This window comes from Haemaphysalis longicornis, unplaced genomic scaffold (genome assembly GCF_048455015.1).
Source record: "Haemaphysalis longicornis isolate Haplotype H1 unplaced genomic scaffold, Haemaphysalis longicornis Haplotype H1 scaffold_10, whole genome shotgun sequence".
In the NCBI taxonomy this organism is placed as follows: Eukaryota; Metazoa; Arthropoda; class Arachnida; order Ixodida; family Ixodidae; genus Haemaphysalis; species Haemaphysalis longicornis.
Window position 1 is genome coordinate 124,209,991 of NW_027526204.1, and position 19,881 is coordinate 124,229,871.

Below are 19,881 nucleotides of genomic sequence, written 5' to 3' on the forward strand. Positions count from 1 at the left end.
ACACAACGTGGACCGAAGACTGCCCCCAGGGGTGCGGCTCGATCACCGGCATTAACGGCTGCCCTTGTGCGAGCAGTGCGCAAACTGCCCTTGCGTCGGTCGCTCCCATGTTCTCGAAACGCACATGGCGCCCGCGGCAGGAGAAACTAAACAACGGGGGGGTTTCCTGCACTGGTAAGAGCGCGCACGAAGAGCAACGTTCCTTGGCGGCTCTGCTGCAGCCTTTTCCTCCTCGCATGACCGGCGATTACTGGGAAGTGTTTTCTTTCAGAGGCCGCCAAACGGCACGGCCGGCGAATGGAACTCGCACGTCAGGCCATGACGCACCGGTTTCGCTCGTTTCTCCTCGCGGCGTTTCTTTTGTTGTTGTTGTTGCTGCGCCAGGTACCATCGACGGTGCATTTAACCAGTTCTCGGCGGCCGGAGCGAAAAGAAATCTCTGGGAAGGTGACAGATCGCAGGCGGCTCAAGAACGAACGCCGCCGGAGAGAGACAGGACCCTGGACGCGCTAGGCGCCAAAACAACGACCAATGTCTTCCGCGCCGTGACGCGCGGTCACGTGATAGAGCGCGGCGCTGCGGGAGCGACGTATAAAAACAACGGTGGAGAGGAGAGCGGCCGAAAGAAAGGTTGTCCGTACCCTCGCGAACGCGCGCGTGCGAGGTTTCCCGGGAGAATCGGTGATCCAGTTTAGCGGACGGGTGTGTTTTGTGCGAACGGCGATCAGCTGCTGCTCCTCTGCGCATCGGGTGGCGGCGGTGTGCCGTTTCAGTCGGAGCCGAACTTCACGTGAACACGTCGTGCGACGACGGCGGTGACGAGCGGGTGTTTTCGCTCCGAGGATTGTGCACCGATCGTGTTGCTCGCGATCGAACGTCGGCTTCGCCGGACGCATGCGTTCGCAGTCCGGGCGCCAGCAGCAGCGTTGCCTCGTCGACGGAGCTCCGCAGCACCAACAGCTGAGGTGGGTGACTCGCCTGGGCTTTTTTAAGAGTCGCGGCCGCGTCGCTACGCATCGTCCTCTGGGCGGGCTGGTTGGAACCGTTAGTCCTAACTCCGGAACCATTTTGGGGGGTCTGAGTTCCCGCGCAGCTCGGCTACGCGGACGAAACTGTCGAGGCTGCGCAGAGCTCTGCCAACGGAACGGCGTCCTCGGGTGACAAAAGGAAACGCTGTTCCGATAGCCCGCGGTATGCGTTCTCCGCCGCTAACGCCGGGTCTATCAACTTCCCACGATCGCCTACCAAACTGCCCAGTTCCAATGATCAATCTGAGTTTTGGGAACGTCTGACCGACGTGTCCAGTGGCCTCCGAAACCGCGCCGAAGGGCGCCCTGCCCGCATCACCGACTTATAACTCGCACAACAGCTGTCGAAGGAGTCGCCGGTGCCCGTAGGAGTTTCTCTTTCAGCCCTCGTTCGTCTGCAGACGCGATATGTGTGCTCGGTGTAAACAACACGATTGTGTCATCCGCGGGGAGACCGCAGGTGCGTCGTGTGAAGGTCTCCTTCTCCGAGAGGCGCGTCGTTTCCTGTCCGGCGAGTTCCGCGAGACCCATCCTCGGCGAGGGAGAGTTCTTCCGCCTTCGTGGCCTCTCGCTTCGCCTTGCTTGCATGTGCGCAGACAGACCGCATCCGAAATGAGCAATTTTCGTCGTCCTAGTCCGTTCAACGCTCATTTGCAAGTATCATTACCAATTATTGCGTTCTTTTGCGATTCCAATCGCGTTGGTTCTCGTCGTTTTGTAGACATACCGCTGCTTTCAGCGGCCTGTCCGCGCGATTCAGGAGCTCTTTATTTTATCTCCGTTGAAAGGGCGTCTGCAAACATCATTACCAATTACTGTGTGTTTTTTTTTTTTCGCGATTCTAATCGCGTTGGTTCTCGTTGTTTTGTAGGCAGGGAGCTGCTTTTAATGGCCTGTCAACGGGTTACGGGTCGACAGTGTTCAGATCGAGATAAGCGGCGAACTGCATAGTTGACGTTCAGTCATTCGCATATCGAGTGTGCGAACACGAAACGACGTGGTGTATTTCAAAGATAGTGTGTAAGTTCGTAATTGTCCATTGTTGTGCAGCGCACGTCGGCATGCGCTTGCCCGTTCGTTGAGCAAGGTTTTATCAACGGTACTTGAATCGTGCCGTGCGGCTTAAGTAACAGAAGAAAAAAAAAAAAAGTGCAGCGACCTTGCTATTCATGCGGTCGGCGTTCGAAGCTAATGCTCTTCGATAACGTAGCTTTCGCTTTTATGAAAAGAAAAAAAAGAAATGTCGAGGTTTTTGTTTCGTTTTACCGCCGATCATTACAAAGTACCTGTACGTTCTGACCTCTACCGAAAGACTGTCTTAAAGACTGTCTTGGCAACGGTTTCCATCTGCTGCTAGGAAACAGCGTTGTAAAAAGCAAAAAAAAAAAAAAGCCAGTCAGAAATGGCTTCGAAACATTGCCCGCTTGACCAGCGTAGATACAGTGCAAATCGTTCTTCAACACTGTCGAGAAAGCTGGGGGGATTAAAAGAAATGCGAACAACGGAGCCCACAGCCTCCGACGCATGCTGCACCGTCTGGCTGCCAAGTCGGTAAACTGCGCGCATGCGCACTTCTTCGAGAGCGTTTGAGAGTGTGGCCTACTTTTATGGGAAATGCTTCATCAAGAAGCGACGTCAGTTGTTTATTTTGAGGCGCCTTTTCACGCTGTGTCGCCACTGAGCAGGATGATCGTTGAAGGGCATCATGCTAGCTGCAATCGGCCTGCAGCGCGCTTGGCTCCCCAGTGTAGTAGATAACAGAATGCTTAGTGGCGACAGAGCATAAATAGACGCCTTAAAAAAATACCGGCGTCGCTTCTTTATCAAGCGTTTCCCCTAACAGTAGGGCACACTCTGAAACGCTCTGAAAGAACTATATACGCATGCGCGCAGTTTATTAACAGTGCAGCCAGACGGTGCAGCATGCGTCGAAGGCTGTGTGCTCCGTTGTTCGTATTTCTTTTAATCCCCCCTGTCCATATCCCGATCAGTTTTTTTGACGACAGTCTATTAAAGCGAAGCTTTCAGCCTCTCACTGTCTGTAGTTCACCCAAAACGCACTGCAGGAAAGCCAACTTTCTGCGACGATCTTGGGCGAAGTGAAGAGAAATTGAAACGGTTTCCGTGGCTGAAATTTAACCTGGGCCCCTTGCGTTATTACGCCGACATCTATCAAATCGCAACATTTTCGAAGCAGTTTTGATTCGGAGAGGGGTGTGTGAACGTGCAAAAGTAAAAATAAACAAATCACGCACCCCTCCGTCTAACGCGACGATGGTTGAGCGCGAAGCTTTGTTCGTGCGAAATTAAATGGCGAATTAAGGGTCAAAGTGAAAGCCGCTGCGATCAAACGTCAAAGCAGCGTGCGAGTCAAAGCTCAACGAGTCAAAGTCCGGACTCAGACGACAACCAAGGAATCCCTCACGAGATAGCTTCACGTTCAACCATCGTCATCGATAGACAGATGGGTGCTTGATTTATTCTCGTAGTTTTACAGCTTAGGTTTTACAGCTCCCGAAGAAAAGTTACATACGTGTCCCAGACTAATGCGACACTTATTTTTTTTTTTCGGACTTTTTTTACCAGCTCTGGCAACAGTTGTCCGAGAGAATTACATTTAATAAACCTTTTCTAGTATTCACCTAAAATGAAATACTAGGATGAAATTTATATAATTGGATAGGTGTCAGCATACCGCTTGGCTGTTTAACGCTCCTTCGGAGTTTTCATAATTTCCTTCAAACCTACGTCTGAACTTTTCGTGTGGAGGCCCTGAATCATTCCTTGCTTGTCCTCTCCGGAGTAGCTGCACATGGAGATGTAATCCGCTTTTCAGAATTGGCTCATAGATTCCCAATTTACTGAAATCCCTAAGTTCCCCCCTTCAGCTGCCTTAACGTAGTTAATTTCTGTAGTTTATTTCTAAATACCGTATCTCGATCCTTCTCTAACATCTTTTCCAACAGGAAACTTCTCACTCTTATTATAAATGATTACCGTGTCCGTGTATTCTTTTTATATGCCTTCCAGGAGCTCTGTGTAAATCTCTTCTACTCACTGGTCAATCTCAGTTATTCCATAACTGCGACGAAAAGTTCCACTGAATCAAAGGCTTTTTTTCCTATCTATAAAGGCTTGTTGTATTCCGCTGATTTCTCGGTTCCCTGGTTGATGGCATGATCTGTGATTCATCGCTGACTAACCCATCCAAAGTTCATCGTGTTCGCTATGCATTAAACACGTCACTTATGCGCCTAACCTTGGTAAACAACTTGCATACAACAGACAGTGTTAATCGACGAGATTTGGGGGAAATCCCCAATGTGGAGTAAGTTTCTGCAAAGAAAAGTTTGACATCCACCTGAATGCAGCCGTACGGCTACAAAGGAAAGCTATACAGCTTCCTCAGAAACTTCGCAGTGGAAGAATAAATCCTGGACCAGGACGAATTTTTCTTCAACTGCGAAGTTTCTGAGGAAGTTGTATAGCTTTGCTTTGTAGCCGTACGGCTGCATTCAGGTGGATGTCAAACTTTCCTTTGCACAACAGACAGTAGACTGATGAGCCACCCGCCGCGGTGGCTCAGTGGCTAAGGCGTTGCGCTGCTGAGCACGAGGACGCGGTTTCGATTCCCGGCCGCGGCGGCCGCTTTTCGGGTGGAGGCGAAAAGCAAAAACGCCCGCGTGTGCGGGATTTCGGTGCACGTTAAAGATCCCCAGGTGGTCAAAATTAATCCGGAGCCCTCCACTACGGCGCGCCTCATCGCCTGCGTTGCGTCGGCGCGTTAAACCCTACCATCAATCAATCAATCAATCAGGCTAATGAGCCTGTAGTCCACCAATCTTTAGGAGTGTAAATGAGGTAGGCGTTTTTCCCCGTTCGCGGTGTCACGAAGTGTTGAGACATTCTGAGAATTGCTTTGCAAGGCTTCTGTGCAATATATCTGTCATGGTTTAAGCGTATCCACAGTTGCTTCGTCGCCTGCTAGCATCTTTCCCTATCTTCATCTCCTGTCTGTCAAACTTGTCTTCCTGGGAGTGCTCCCTGGTCCAGGGTCGCTAACGTAGAAATGCGCGCAAAGCCGTTCCCACTACCTTATTTAACGCCTCCGTCGATGTTCGGTACTTTGTCACCTTCGTGTATGAGTGTTTTTGACTAATAAGCTCCGTCTTCGTTGTTCCAAACTTCCTCCTCTATTTTATTGTTTCCTCAATATTCCTCGCATTGTAATCACGAACGTCACACGACTTCCCTCTATGAATAAACCCTGACAACTCCGGCAGTTGTTTGACTCTCTTGATTGAGCTCGCCGCTTAGCGTTTCTCAGTAAATTCATTCGTTTTCTGACATCGTTTTTCCCTGCATCTTTTCTATATTATTTTCCTCCCAAGGCTAACGCTGAGCCTCCAATATTGCTAGGTAGCCCGCTTCGAACGCACTCAACCAACGAGTCCTCAGTAGTGACAAAAAAAAAAAAAAAACCTTTGGAGGATGTGACACCTTGCCGCAACTCCCCGACAAAGCTCGTTGTATCTGCGTCCCCCACGAGCTCGTGCGTCAGCGGTCGCGCTATCGTCATCCGACTGTTGAGTAAACCATTGCATTGTCCCAGCAGTGCGTATTATTACCCCTCCGGTGGCGGTGCATTAATTTGCGCTCCAGGGGCGAAACTGCCCATACCGCGCGTCCTCGCTACGCGTACAGCCGTGCAAGAGGAGCGTATAATTTCGGCTTCGTTATGGGGGGCTGCGTTTGCAGAACGGGACGTTGGAGTAGTCGGCTATCTTCTCCGAAGGCTTTTACTACACGTCGTTCCATCCGTCGGGCGAGCCAGCGGCGAGCTGTGGTGGTGTGGTACTAATTGGAAGAGGCCTTGGTCCGCCCTGGCCTTGCGCGACCTCCGCCTTCTCGAACTGCAATCCCTTCGGCGGCCATTTTCTTCTTTTTTTTTTTTTGACTACTCTGTATATGGGCAGACGCCGGCGGCTCCGCGAACGCCGCCGCCGCGTTGACCGATCCCTTCCATTTTCATGGTCTCCGACGTCGACTCGCGCGCGCCGGCCGTTTTCCCGTGTGACTGATGATGGTCGCGTACGGAGCAGATAAAAGAGATCGCTGTATGAAGGAGGGGGAGGCTGCCTTGTCGCTGCGTATAATGGTGCGTGCGTATTTATACGCCGAGCTGTTGCAGACGGTACACGTTCGGCCTCATACACGCCAAGGCCGTCGGCGCTCCCCGCGTCCTCCCTCTCTCTGTTCAGAAGCCGCCGAGTGGCTTAATTGCGCGTACTTATCTAAATTCGCGAACTGCATTAGCCGGCCGCGCCGACCGACCTGTCTCCCCGGTATCGCTTCTGCGGGGAACGTGCGTTCGCAGCCGCGCCATTGTCGCCGGAGTTTGACATAGCTCCGCGTTTCTGCAGTGCTTTCAGCTGCTATAACCCTGGACGTTAGTGGTGCGTTCAACTTTACTACAGTCGTACTTTGCTCTCCCTTTCTTTTTGTCCACGCGAGGGGCATGATTCCCGGGGTCAACACGACACGTCACCCTTTGTTAGCTTCGCCTGTGACGCACCGTGAAGTTTCCGTTACCTGAAATGCCACAGCGCACGTGGACAGTCAGTGATTGATGGCATCGATGGCGGCGCGTTGCATCCTGGGATGGAGCAACACCATCGGTGCGTCCCAGATCGATTGCGGTACCACAATTCCGTGTTTTCGGTACGTACCGGTCAGTGCCCAAAGGTAACAGCCAGGGAAGTTTTTTGCAATCGGTGACGACGAAAAAAAAAAAAATGGCATGTTTTTTTTTTTTTTAAACTCATTATCGAGAGCGTTTCTTCTGTGGGATTTGGGAAGAATACAACGAGTGTAATGCAGCAGAATAGAGAGTTACAGCAGTGTGGAGAAGCGGTCCAGGTACGGTACCCGATAGACGACCAACGCTACTGCGCGTGCGCGGAGGCGGAAAAACTAGCTGTGCGCATGCGCAGGTGTACCGGGTACCCTACCGGGACCGGTTCTCGGCCCCACTATAACTCTCTAATCGCAGAAAAAAACGACTGCAGTGGATTGTTTTCACCGGCCGTCAGGAAACCCCTAAAGCATTCGCGTACAGGATGACGAGCGAGCTTGTCAAAACGGCTTCCTTTTATTTTCTTGCCACTCTTCTGTCAAGCACGAACGTAGGCGCGCATTTTTTTTAACATGCGTTTCCTGAGCCACGAGAAACGCGCTATGACACGCAGGCCGCTCACTTTGTTTTTCGCTTTGTTTTTCTCATCGCTTTGTTTTTGTCTTCGACGCATTCAAGTGCTGATTGCATGCTCCCAAACGTAGATTTTTCTTTACCTGCTGCATTTAAAGTGGTCCGGTATGCCTTCAATAAAGCCCCGTACAGGAGGTAAAAGCTTTTATGTCTCTTGACATTATGAGTCCCGATGAACGCCAGCCTCTCTCAAGCATTGATTTCCGGTACACCAAAAAGAGCACCGATTCAGATGGACAGAAATAGATGCCGAAAAAACGTTCGCGAAGCTGAACGAAAATGAGCTCGAAATAGAACGAACACTGAACACAAAAAAATAACGTAACGGTACAACAAATTCATGTGAGCTTCGACAAAGACCTTCAAAAACGTAGCGTGGCGTATATACCCGCAGAATCGTATTACAACAGTCTGAAATTCGTCACGAAAATATCCACAATGACGTTTCCGGCTTCGCTGCCGGTTCGTTGACATTGAAATCTAACCTCCAAGCCATTATTCGTACAGGCCAAATATAGTTTCACCGCACTCGGAATTTATATTTCAGTTTTAATTTGCAGTTTGTTGATATGGAAGCTCCATAACCCGATGCACGTGCCGTTAAAAAAATCGACTGGAGGGATTTTTTTTTTTTTTTTTTAACATGAGCGCACATGTGCTGGGGGACAAAGCAGGTTACTTCTGGATGTTTCGTGTAAGCACAACGTGTGTCCTCTGCGTGTGTCAGCACTCTATATAAAGAGACGAAGCTTTAAAAAGGGCAGCGGCCTCAGTCCAGTGCAGCGTTTCGACGACATATTCGTCGAAAGACACGTCTCGTCGAAAAGTAATCCCCGTATTGAGGCCGCTACCTTATCCAAAGATTTCTCTTGTCTGCCCACTATTTTCTATATTTGAGTTTATCATCTTTCATTGTTCGCTGGATTATGCGTATATATATATATATATATATATATATATATATATATATATATATATATATATATATATATATATATATATATATATATATATATATATATATATATATATATATATATATAATCATATAAGCAGTAAAAGAAACTTCTCGAGGAGCCAGAAGAAATAGTTGAAAAAATGGTAGACGCACGATTAAAAACAAAAACAGTGGTTTACTGACGTTTCGACTGGAGGACCAGTCTTCACCAGTCAAGACTGGTCCTCCAGTCGAAACGTCAGTAAACCACTGTTTTTGTTTTTAATCGTGCGTCTACCATTTTTTCAACTATATATATATATATATATATATATATATATATATATATACATATATATATATATATATATATATATACATATATATATATACCGAATCAAAATGAGACATGAGGGGCTAGTTGAATTAAGGCAGAAATAAGGGTAGGCAGCCAAATAACGCCAAGGAAAGCAAAGGGGAAAATGCGGTGGGTCATTTATTCATCGAGAAACAGCTATAGTTTTCTGAAAGACAGAAAGTGGAGAAAAACATGCCCGCCGGGTGGGATCCGAACCCACGACCTCCAAAATACGCGTCTGGTGCGATGACCACTACGCTACCGGCGGGGCTATACTGCCCTCCACTTTCTTCGGTATTTATGCTAAGGTAATTGTTTCCTGCGCTTTGGGGTGGTAGCCAGCGCCACGCAGACTACTCCGGTAACCCTTATTTCTCTCCCTCATCTCTCTCTCTCTCTTTATATATATATATATATATATATATATATATATATATATATATATATATATCCGAAAACGAGTGGAAAATTCCCAGCGTCGGCTATACGTTTCGGGCGCGCTCGTATATGCGCTGCTGCAGCTGCGCACAACGGTTCGGGCGCCTTTATTAATGACGTTCTCTCCCGGCTCCGCAAAATGAATCAACTTCCACGAGGGACGCACTCAGAGGCTGCTAAACGAGTGAGCGGGTAAGGGGCAGACAGACTCACCATCGGACGAGACCGCGCGTGCACGATAACGTGCCGCACGGCTCGCCGGAACCCCCTGCGCCAATATATGTACATTCAGTTTCGCTCTCCGCGGTTCGGTATCGATGGGCTGTGCGCCCAAGAGACGCCGCGATAGTGAAGGTCTTCGCGCGTGGACCAGAAGAAAAGCGCGCGCTACTCGGGTGCCGTCACAATGGCGCGGATGACGACGACGGCTCGAACGACGCCGTTTGGGCGAAATGGGGCGCATTAACCCTAGTGGAGGAGGTTGAAATGGAAGCTTTCCTCTCGTCTACAAAGTGTCGCGCAAATGTCTTCCTCCACGCGAGTGGCGCAGATGAACGGGTGCAGCGACCGCCGAACGCCGACCCTGATGTCCATTATAATGCATGGCGGAGTTTTATCTTGTGTGGTGCTTTGTCATTTTATCGTAGAATGGTATGTTTAGTTCCGAGCGAAAATGTATCGTCCCTACTACCATCGCCATCATCGTGGAGTACTCCACACTCTGAGCGGGGTTACGAATCGACCCACACGTATACTCATATCCGCTCAGGGGCATTGGCCAGCAAGAAGCATTGGATGGGTAGGCAGGCGGTAGAGAACAGTGACGCGTTGTTGTATCTTTCCAAGAACAGTACCGCGAGGTGTCGTACGCTCCCTACTTTAGTAGAGGCGAACTCGGGGGAAGTGCGAGCGAGTCTGTGTGTGAGCCTGAGTGATCTTGATCCTGAGTGAGCTTGATCTCAGTTAGCCTTAGTTCGAGTTAGCTATGTTTGAGTGATTATTTGGAAACCGCGTTAAAACAGGACCACAAAGAAAAGAACCAGACAACAGCGCTCATCCTGTCTGGTTCTGTGGTTCTTTTCTTTGTGGTCCTGTTTTAACGCGCTGTTTCCAAATAATCGTGTCGCAATACCAACTCGCCCAACTATCCATCCTGATGTTTGAGTGAGTCTGTGTCTGAGAGAGACGGAGAGACAATACAGAAATTATCTCTGATCATATTCTATATTTTCACCATTTCCTTGAAAAATATAATTGACCCCGGCATTTTTTTCTTTCGCACTAGTGACTACGGCAAACGCCTGGTTGCTATATACGGCTAAGTGACACGCGCACCTACTGGCCCTTCTCTCACAACCTCAACTGAGTCGTCGCCGGGAAGGCCGTGTCACTCACGCCGACCGTCGGCCCATGTCCACGTCGAACGACTGCCTTCGCCGCCGCCTAGTGACGTCATTAAAACGTGACAGCTCGCAAAGGTGGTGTCACCTCCAGATAAGAACACTGGCACTGCACTGAGACACTGCACTGAATGCTTCCGGGTGTCCGTTTGGCCGTACATACACATCTGTGGAGCTCCGGCAGTGTAGCATGTACTGTCCCTGTTATATAGTCTGTGTACCCGAGGGCGAGGGCGCTGCAAACTTTTAAGTGCCCTTATCTACAGGTCGCGTTGACTGTGCGTTACATTATAGGGCCTCTAAACAGACGCCGCCGTCTCCTCGTTTTGTTTTGCGGCGCACGTTCAGATGCCCACAAACAGGCAGACTGTTTTATCTCGACGGAACCGCCTCAAACTGGTTCTGCTACCGGAGGGCCCCCTCAGTATGCGTCCAACATCGCTGGCACTGGACGTCGGCGTATATTCCCCCGGGAGGAAGGCTAACGAATCGAGCCAAATCGGCGGCTAAATTTAGACGCAATTGGGGCTATGTAGGGTGCACGCGTTAGTGCACCGCGCCCTGTCGTGCGTTTAGTGCAGGTTCCCAGAGACGGCGCCTGAAAGACATTTAAGATGGCGCCTGGAATGGATTTTTCCTTTTTCTGTGTTTGATCGGCTTTTACGCTTCCTGGTAGAAATAAAAGCCAGTCAGAGCAGGTTTCGGATAAGGCTGCGGTGTCCGCGCCAGTTCGGATCGATGACGCCAAAAACGACGTTTTGACACAAAACTCGTAGCGATGCTCTGTGAGACTGCCGGAAGAGTCGTAGAGGCCTTGTACCGGGCCTGTAAACTCTTATTTAATCAAAATTGTGATAGCTACAAACGAGAATGTATATATATGGCTTTTGTATGGTGCAATGGCCAGATGTGCCGTAATGTATTCTTTTCCAAGAAAAATGACTATACAACGGCTTAAATAAGTAGCGGCAGTCAGGCTGACCGGACGACAGCTGGCGACTTTGGCCAGCAGTGTGATGAAAGAACGCTTTGAAGACACGATTCTTTCATACGTGTAGCTGTCTGCCCCAAATGAGAGCTAAAAAGAAAGGAACAAAAAAAAAATGGCAGCATCTCCACTCCGTGGATGATGGCGAGGGTGCGGAGCACGGGGACTCGAAATGACATCCGATTTGCGGCCCCGACCGTCATTCGATTTGAGTCGTGAGTTTCACCTTGATTATTCCCTAAATGAAAGTGCAACTCACGGCTCAAATCGAATTTCGCTTGATTTTTGCTTGATGGTGGTGTGCGCACGGATGGATGGACGCGGACGGACATTGGGAGGTCCTAGGTACTCCGCACCGTTACAGTCGAGGGAGTAAGCCGTATGACTCTCGGGTACTAACTCACGGTCGTAGCTCCATGGGTAAGACGACTGACACTAACTCAGTCTGGTCTACCAGACACAGGCTCGAATCCTGCCGGTGCCTGTGGGATTTTTTGCGATTGTAAATGCTATGCGCACGGACGCGGACGGACATTGTGCGGTCCTAAGGTACTCCGCACCTAAAAACGAGAAAAACTGAAGCAAGGGGAAAGAGCAAAACCACTGACCAAGACATACACAGCGGCAGCCGTATGTACACCTTTCCAGTGAGCTGGTACGCAACGACAATCATGCCATACTATGCACCCGAAGTAGTGACCTCCAGACGTTGCTAGTTGAACACTTTTTGGGAGTGGCGTAACCAGAAATATTTTACGGAGAATATTACACCCCATCGGTGAAAAAAATGAAGTCTTCGCCCAAAAGATATCTTATTTTCGTTTTTACATTTAAATTTATAAATGAAGATTGTAAAATGCGTGGGCAGAAAAAAGGCCAAAAGGAGGGGGGATGCGTCACTTTTGAAATTTCGGGGGGTGTTCTGACACTGAAACACCCCCTGGCTACGCCCTTGCTTTCTGGAGCCGGTAGATTCCACCGGTCGAGCTAAGTAGCCGGTAATCTGCTCCAAAGTCCGCAAAGCGGCCTTGCACCCTATCAAGCTTTAGATAATAACAAATATATAGCTCTCCTCGTCTAAAGGCCAGTCTGAGCAGACGCGGCGTCGGCTAATAGCTCAACAACACTTTCGCCACGGCCCTCGGTATAAACCCTGGCCTTTGGGGCGCGTATCGCGCATCTCGCGGCGGGAAATGGCCTGACAGGTGTGCCCGCGAAGCCGGCTAAACCAAGGACGAGGGGGTGTGAGCGGTGGCCGAGAGGACGGCCTAGTTGTCGAGGTGGCGCGCTGAATGGGGTTTGTCTCGCCGCAATTCACGGCTGCCCCCGCGCGCTGAGATGGCTGCGACCGATAGCAGATCGCCGGAGGCTAGGCTAGGCCGCGCGCAGCTGCGGCAGCCTTCACAATGCGCTGTGCTGCACAGCGATGCCGCGCTTTTCACAAAGGGGAGGAGGAGACGGATATTTTGTTAACTTTCAAGGCGTTCCGGAGTTCTTTTGATGTCGACGAGGTCGCTGCTCAATTCCTCTGTGGTTATTTCATTTCCGGTTGTTGCGCATTTCGGCGCGCCTCGATGGGAACAGCAAGGTGCGCAGGAAATGACCCTGCGGTACACCGTTGCTCGTTTGTCCGCACGCGCGACCCTCAGCTGCGATTTTAAAGGGACCCTGAAACGCCACTGTGAAGAATACGCGCTGTCGAGACCCAAAGGTACCGCATGTCTATCTCTCGGCTTATACGCCGTGTAATTCCAACTGTGTGTGTGTGTGTATGCGCGCGACATTGACGGCGGGACCTCGAGACGACGGGAAGCGACTTCCTTTCAAAGTCCGCCTAGGTTGACCTTACACCGCGGCGAAGCACGTTTCTTGGCGAGGTTAATGAGTGTTGGTACAAACGCACCTCGTGAGCCCCTGCGAACGCCGCGCGAGAGGGTAATGCAGTGCGGTGTGAGCGCGGAGTCTCTCCCAGCAGGTAGAGTAGGGCGGCGAATTGTTTGCGACCTGCTTTATCTGCGCCGTTCCGAGCGAGTAGGATCAGCGGACGCTCGCGAGGTCGACTTCCGGGATGCACAGGGGGCGGTTTTGTTCTTCTTTCCGTTCTTGTTTTTGTTTTAAAGGGCTCTTGAAATGCATTAACGCAGGCAGTGTGTGCGAAGACGGCGGCGCATCCCCGCTGCGCTGGCGTCCGCTTTCGGCTGCGGTACGCCAAGTCGGTTTTCAACAACGCGCAGAATTTTGAATTCGGCCCGTTTTCCTTTCGCTTTCAATTTCCGCGGAAAGCGAAGGCGTCGTGGCGACTTTTCAATCCCGTTGTCATTACAGCAGTAGCGGGTTTACAGAAGGAGAAACAAAAATGCACAAGTTTGTCGTCGTGACTTACTGCAGTCAGCCCGCCGCGTGAATGGATAAAAATTGCGTCGTTCTCGTAATCCAAACCAACCCATTGAAAACGCGAAATACGACTTGTTTTCTTTTATGGTCCTTTGTAAGTGTTTAAATGTACCAGTCGACGTCATCGACGTTCTGTGTCTCGGGCAGACATCCCCAGAGCTTGCCAGCTTGCCGCATTGGCGCAGACGTTATTTAGTTTCGTTCTTTCTAACGTGGCATTGTGGAACTGGTTAAATCGGGCAGTTGTATGTATGATTAACGTAGGGCCCGCCCTGGTATGCCGTCTATCTAATTGGCACCGACCCGAGCAGGCGACCGTTATGGCCTTTGGCGGTGCATTGGATCCGTATTTAGGTGCGGACATTAACTACTAGGACTGCATAGCTCTGGAATTGCGCGGAGCTACTGCCAGCTTCGGCTTACGCCCCAGGCGAGTTTATTCGGCGCTTACGAAAGCGCTCATATCTCAAATGGGTTATACCTGCAGTGCGCGAGCGTCACTGCCTGAAGCGCTCGAGCTGGAAATGGCCAAAACACTCCCCTGGCCGCGTGATTGCTAGAAACTCGTACAATCTCGTTTCGTCCGGAAGCTGCACTGAAACGCCTGCGCAGAACGTACGTGATAGGAGAAAAATTACGTTACGTCGTCCCGTTACGTTATTTTACTCTGCTGGCAGTAATTTGCATGTCATCCGCGTGTTATTTTTAAAGCTGCCTTGGGTACAGTGGACATCGTATTTCACTGCGCCTAGGGTTACTATGATTAAACGTCCGAACTCTGCCGCCAATTTGTTCCAGCTTACACACTAATGGCGCTATGCATAGGGCAATTAAGAGCAATAAAAAACTTGATCTAGTACCCCAACGGCGCATCCCCACATTTACGCTTGCATACAATCCGTGTTCAACTACAAGCTACGTGCTGTCCACAATACCCGTACATGATGCTATGGTGCTTACGGCCACTTAACCTGCCAGAGCGCAGGCTTTTTTTTTTTTCGCCCTTCAACAGCGACGTTTGCACGCCGTCCGCGCGGCGCCGTCTATGCGTGAACACCCTGTAAAGGGTACTTCACTGCACGCGCACCCATAGTGATGGGAAGCCAACTTGACGAAACGAACATGGCGGTGCGCCGGTGCTGATGTTTAGTTTGTAACAGAGTTTAGGCGCAAAATTTTGTCCGTGGCTGTGGGCAGAACACTTCCCTGTGGGATTGTCCGAGATGCTGAATTTAAAGCTCGCGTCGCATCAGAGCATCTCAACCCGCAAAAGCGCCTTACACTCGATCGTACGGGGCTGAGTGCGTCAATGCGCGCCGGACATCGTCCGTCTGTGAGGCGGTGTTGTGCATTTTTGAAAAGTACCCGCACTACAGAATAAAACGCTAAACAAGCCAAGCGCGACTCAGCTCGTTCGATCGTTATCGTTCGCATCGCGCTTTCTGCGGCAGTTAGTTGACCACTTAGTAGTGACATCGGCCTTTCGGGAGCCATTGTTGGGGGAACTTCGTGTTTACCGCGGTGTGTTTACCGGAATGCCTATTCAGGCAGCTGCTCTGCTGCGACAGTCTCGCTCCCGCTGCATGCGCGGGGAGAAAGGTCGAACGCGAGGCAGGCAACGCGCTGTGCACGTGCCGGCCGCGTGCTCTGCTTCGCAGCTGGCGGCAGCCGTAAAGGCTGCGAGCAGGCTTGACGGGTCGGTTGATGGCCGTGCAGGCGGAAAAGCGGCATCCCGTTATTTGTGGGATGTAATTTTGCTCTTGTTCCCGGGTTTAATTTGACACGTCACAAAGATGCGCAGGTTTTACCTGTGTACGCCATATATCGTCTGCTTTAATTTTGGTCTCTTTTATGTCACGGTGACGCGTTGTTTTTAATATCCTTTATCAGTTTCGTTTACCCTTCGCGTTGTGTCAGTGTCTCGTCTCGTGTACAGGGGGTAATTAAATGTTGTAAAGGGGGGTGGGCGTGTGTGCGCGACACGGGCCGTTTTGCTCATCCATTTCGTAATTTTTCTGTCACGGTGACGCGTTATTTTCGATGTCCTTGTCAGTTTCATTTGTCATTCGTACACTGCGTTTTTTCCCGTGTACCGCGCGGCCGTCTTTTCTACCCTCGTTTGCAAAATCTTTCGGCGGTGATGTTGTACTATCTCTAACTGTCATTATAAACTCCCGTTGTGGGTTCGTTTTGCGGCTTTTAGAATCTTACGGCTGGGGAAAATAAACTTTCCTTTGGCGGAATGTGTAGTCGCGTACTATTAGAGGGGGTGTAACGTGAGAACTGGCGCGCGCCTGCGGGGGGGGGGGGGGGGGGGGAGGGGGGTAATGAAAGGTTGTTAGCCTATCTTAATTAGCAGCTTATGAAACGAATGTCTGCCACCAAGAAAACACATGAAAATGCTGACAACGCCGTACTGCTATTTGTTGGTACCACTGTCTGCTGCGATAGACGTAGTACTCGCAACCTTAGCCAAACTATCGGCTTTTAGTTGTTTAGTTTTTCGAATTATGCTTGCTAAGAGCAGCGTTTATAGATACTACAAACGTTGGCTAAGGGTTCCTGTATGTGTAGACCGCTCTCACATTTTATTATCCTCTCCCTTCAACTGTCGGGGAGCAGACATATCGAAAAGCATCACCAGATTCGGTTTCACAGCCCCGCCCGTGAGGAGTGACCCCCTGCGCAACCGAATTGTCTCTACTCTCCACAAACACAGTGACGTTGGCCGTTAGAAATGGTAGCAGACGACCGTTCGTGGCGGTATATAAAGCACGGAACTTAGGGCTCGTAAAACGAGGTCTCGTCGGAAAGGCCGAACGAAGCAGGAAGCTGCGACGCTCGAAGTCGGTTGGGGTTTCGGGCGCGGCAGACAGCAGGCACACATAGATAAGGCACGACCCGTTCATTCCGGCCACGGGCGGAACTGTACACACAGGCCGCACGTGTAGGGAGGCCGGAAAGGAGAGAGTGCACGTGTTTGATAAGCGCTTATCTCTCTCTTACACGCAAGCTGATCGCGCGGCGTGGGGGGCAAAGCTGTATGCATTGCAGATTGTCGTGGACGCGGAAACGCCGGCAGGGTGAGTATGCTATACGTATATGCGCATCATAAGAGTCTGCGCTCCGTGCGCAACCAAAGGAACGACAGGTCGGAGTTCAGCGGGGTGGGAAGGTCTTTGACCTCCACAGACGACGCGGCAACAAGCGCGCCTGTCTCCAGTCGGCTGTGCCGCTGGTTGGGGTTACGGGGTTGTCCGAATTATCGCGGATCATTCTAAAGTAAATCCTACTTCGTTCTATTTGTTCTTTTTCTTCACTCGTACCAAAATGTAACCGAAGTTGAGACCTGTTTGATAATCCGTAGTCTTCGCGAATCTCCTCTGCAGGCGTTTGAATTAATCCGGAATACGGTCGCGGGTTATTTAAGTCGCTCTTTTTGTTCATTCGAACCGCGTCATCTCGGCGACCTTGAGCTTAATGTTGAATTTCAGAATAGCAGCTCGAAGCTTCCGACCTCAGTTCCGTATGGTGCGCCTGCCGGCGAAAGCGCCGCGCAGTTTTCGATTACCGGTCCGATATGCGTGCCGGGACGGCACGCCATACGTTAATTGTCGCCCATCAGCCGCGGTGCAAGCTTCGGCCGCGGCAGCTGCTGCTGGCCCGCCCTCTTTTAATGCCGCGCTCGTCAGCGGTGCACTACATATACAGTGCAAGGGCAGCGGCATAGTCCCGGCGGCAACCGCGGATCGATGACGTCCTGACTCTGACCACGCGGTCGCTTCGTGGAAGAGGGGTAAAGGGAAGAGAGAGGGAGACTGGTCGCAACGGCGATCGATGCGGTCGCCGCCCGTGCGTGCAGCACGGTTCAGCGCACCCGCTCTTTAAGCGAACGCCCACTTCTCGCGCTGCCAGCGGCATCGGTAGCGGCTCCGTGCTCCACATTCCGTGACGGCTTCGACGCGGACTGTGTCTTCTTCTTTTTGCGCGATCGGGGTCGCGCGCGCTGTCTTTAGTCGGTGAGCATTGCGGGGTTTGGCCGCGCCGCTCTTCCGTTGATGCGGTCACGCGCACCCGATGGGTCGACGCTGCCGCGCATTTTTCGCGGTTGGACAACGCGAAATCAGGGTCACCGCAGGGTGGCGCTCTGTGGTGCACCATATTCAGCTGACCAGTTGACCCTACAGAGGCTGCGCGACTACAGCCTTTTCATCCCTTATAAAACTGCAGTAAGCCCTCATTACTGTAGCTCGGAATTTCGCGTTATTCGATGTCTTTTACGGTTCCTCCTGCACTATTGAGGGGAAATTATTTCCGCTTATAACAAAGTATTGCTTATAACAAAGTGTTTTCGTTCTTCGCACCGGCCGGAGTTCAACTTAGGCGTTGTACTGTGGCAGATAGTATATATCACCGAACGGGGTGAGCGCCAATATTCCCTAGTTTCTAGAAAGACTTTTTTTCTTTCTGTCCGGTATGGCGTGACGGCGCACACTAGCGAAGTAAAGCCTGCTCCAAGGATGATAGCGTCGCCGAGATGTTCATCCGTTTGCACAGCGTTCGCCCCCTTTGCGGAGGCGACTGTAGCGGAAGGGTGCGGCGGTGCATGCGGGGTTAACGGGTTCCCGGGGCCAAACGCAACGTGATCACATCTTAGCTGACCCAGTTGCATCGCTCCTACCCCCAGCTGACTCATATGACGGTCAAGGAAATACCGCCACCTTGCCCTCGTTTGTATTGAGACAGGCTCGGATCGCTCGCAGATAACTGCGCGCTCGAGTTGTTCCTTTAGGAACGCGCATATCACGCTGCAGGCTCGCACCGCCGCACGCGCGTTGCTCCCGGGTCTCAATTGCATCCTTGTATATCCCAGAAATTGAGCGAAGAGAATGGGCGGGACACGTCATGCGCGGAGGGCCTACAGGTGGGCCGTCCGATCAACAAAGTGGCTGCCAAGAGACCGCGCGCAACAGGGGGGTCGGCCAAGTAATCCCCAGTGGAGGGATGAGGTATACGGAAAGTCGGGGGCAAAGGGTTGATTCGGCTAGCACACGATATAGGTACAGTCATGGACAAATTAAACGAGAACACGAAAATATGAACCAGAACACGCAAAATCAAACAATTTGGACAATGGAGATAAAATAGTGGCTCGTTACTGTAATAAAGCCACGCCACAATTACACTTGCAAGGAAAGAAATCGCGCTATTTCGTTAGTACATGTCTGCGTGGCTGGGCATATTTGGGGGAGGCCTTCGGACTCAACTAGGCTGCTGATGATGACGACGATGATTATTCCCGAAGGGATCCAGTGGCGTATCCTTCGCGACTCTTTCAGTAGAAAGTACCGGGTGTCGCGGGTGACGGAAGAGGAGCCGAGGTGTGGATGAGGTGACCCGTATGTTCCGTCTACCATGGCATGTTTCATAGCTCGAGGTGTTGTTACGTCGCGACTACAGAAACGAAATACTATTGTTCATTTATTGGGGCTCGCACGCAACGGACCCGCAACGTGTACCTCCTCCAACCTCATGTGTATGCGTCGGAGTGCTCGCTGACTAACCCAGCCTAATCCGGTAACGCTAAACCGGCGAAGAGTTTGTCCCCCGTGTTCTTGACGGATGGTTATTGGAGGCATGGCGGTCGCGAGGTTGCACGCTGACCTCCTCTTCACTCTTTCTTTATCTTGAATGAAGAGAAAGAGAGAGAAACAACTTTGAAGGATGCAGACAGGGGGCCTTTAATGGCGGTCTATGGTTCTTTTCGTACTTCCAGGCGGTGGCAGAGGACCCATGCCCACACCGCGCTTTTCGTGCTGTACTTGAGTTCGACCGTTACGTTAGCCCGTTCCGTTCGCCCCCACATCTCTTCAAATAACAAATATGCGTGTGTGTTCTTTCCTTCGCGGGTAAGCAGATAACAAGAGTGTGAACGCGTGGCCATTTATAGCTCGAAGCGTTTTGGCTCTTGTGAAAAGATTTCAGGTATCCGTCTGCGACTGTGCGTTGTTGTGCTATCTTCAACGCTTTTTCTTTTAAATTCCTTGGTGCAATGTAAGCACCGCAAGCC

At 50.9% G+C, this 19,881-nt stretch overlaps 1 protein-coding gene and 1 non-coding gene across 2 annotated transcripts in view; one reads left to right on the forward strand and one right to left on the reverse strand.

Annotated features, from left to right (window-relative positions):
• Positions 1-523: 523 nt before the first annotated feature.
• Positions 524-19,881, forward strand: part of LOC144159239 (putative E3 ubiquitin-protein ligase RNF144A-A) — a 33,852-nt gene continuing 14,494 nt past the window's right edge. The window contains exon 1 of the mRNA XM_077690607.1: positions 524-965. The gene's annotated coding sequence lies outside the window, so the exon portion shown is untranslated. The remainder of the gene's footprint in view (positions 966-19,881) is intronic.
• Positions 8,787-8,859, reverse strand: Trnat-cgu (transfer RNA threonine (anticodon CGU)). The gene has a single exon. It is a non-coding gene; the product is annotated as a tRNA-Thr (tRNA).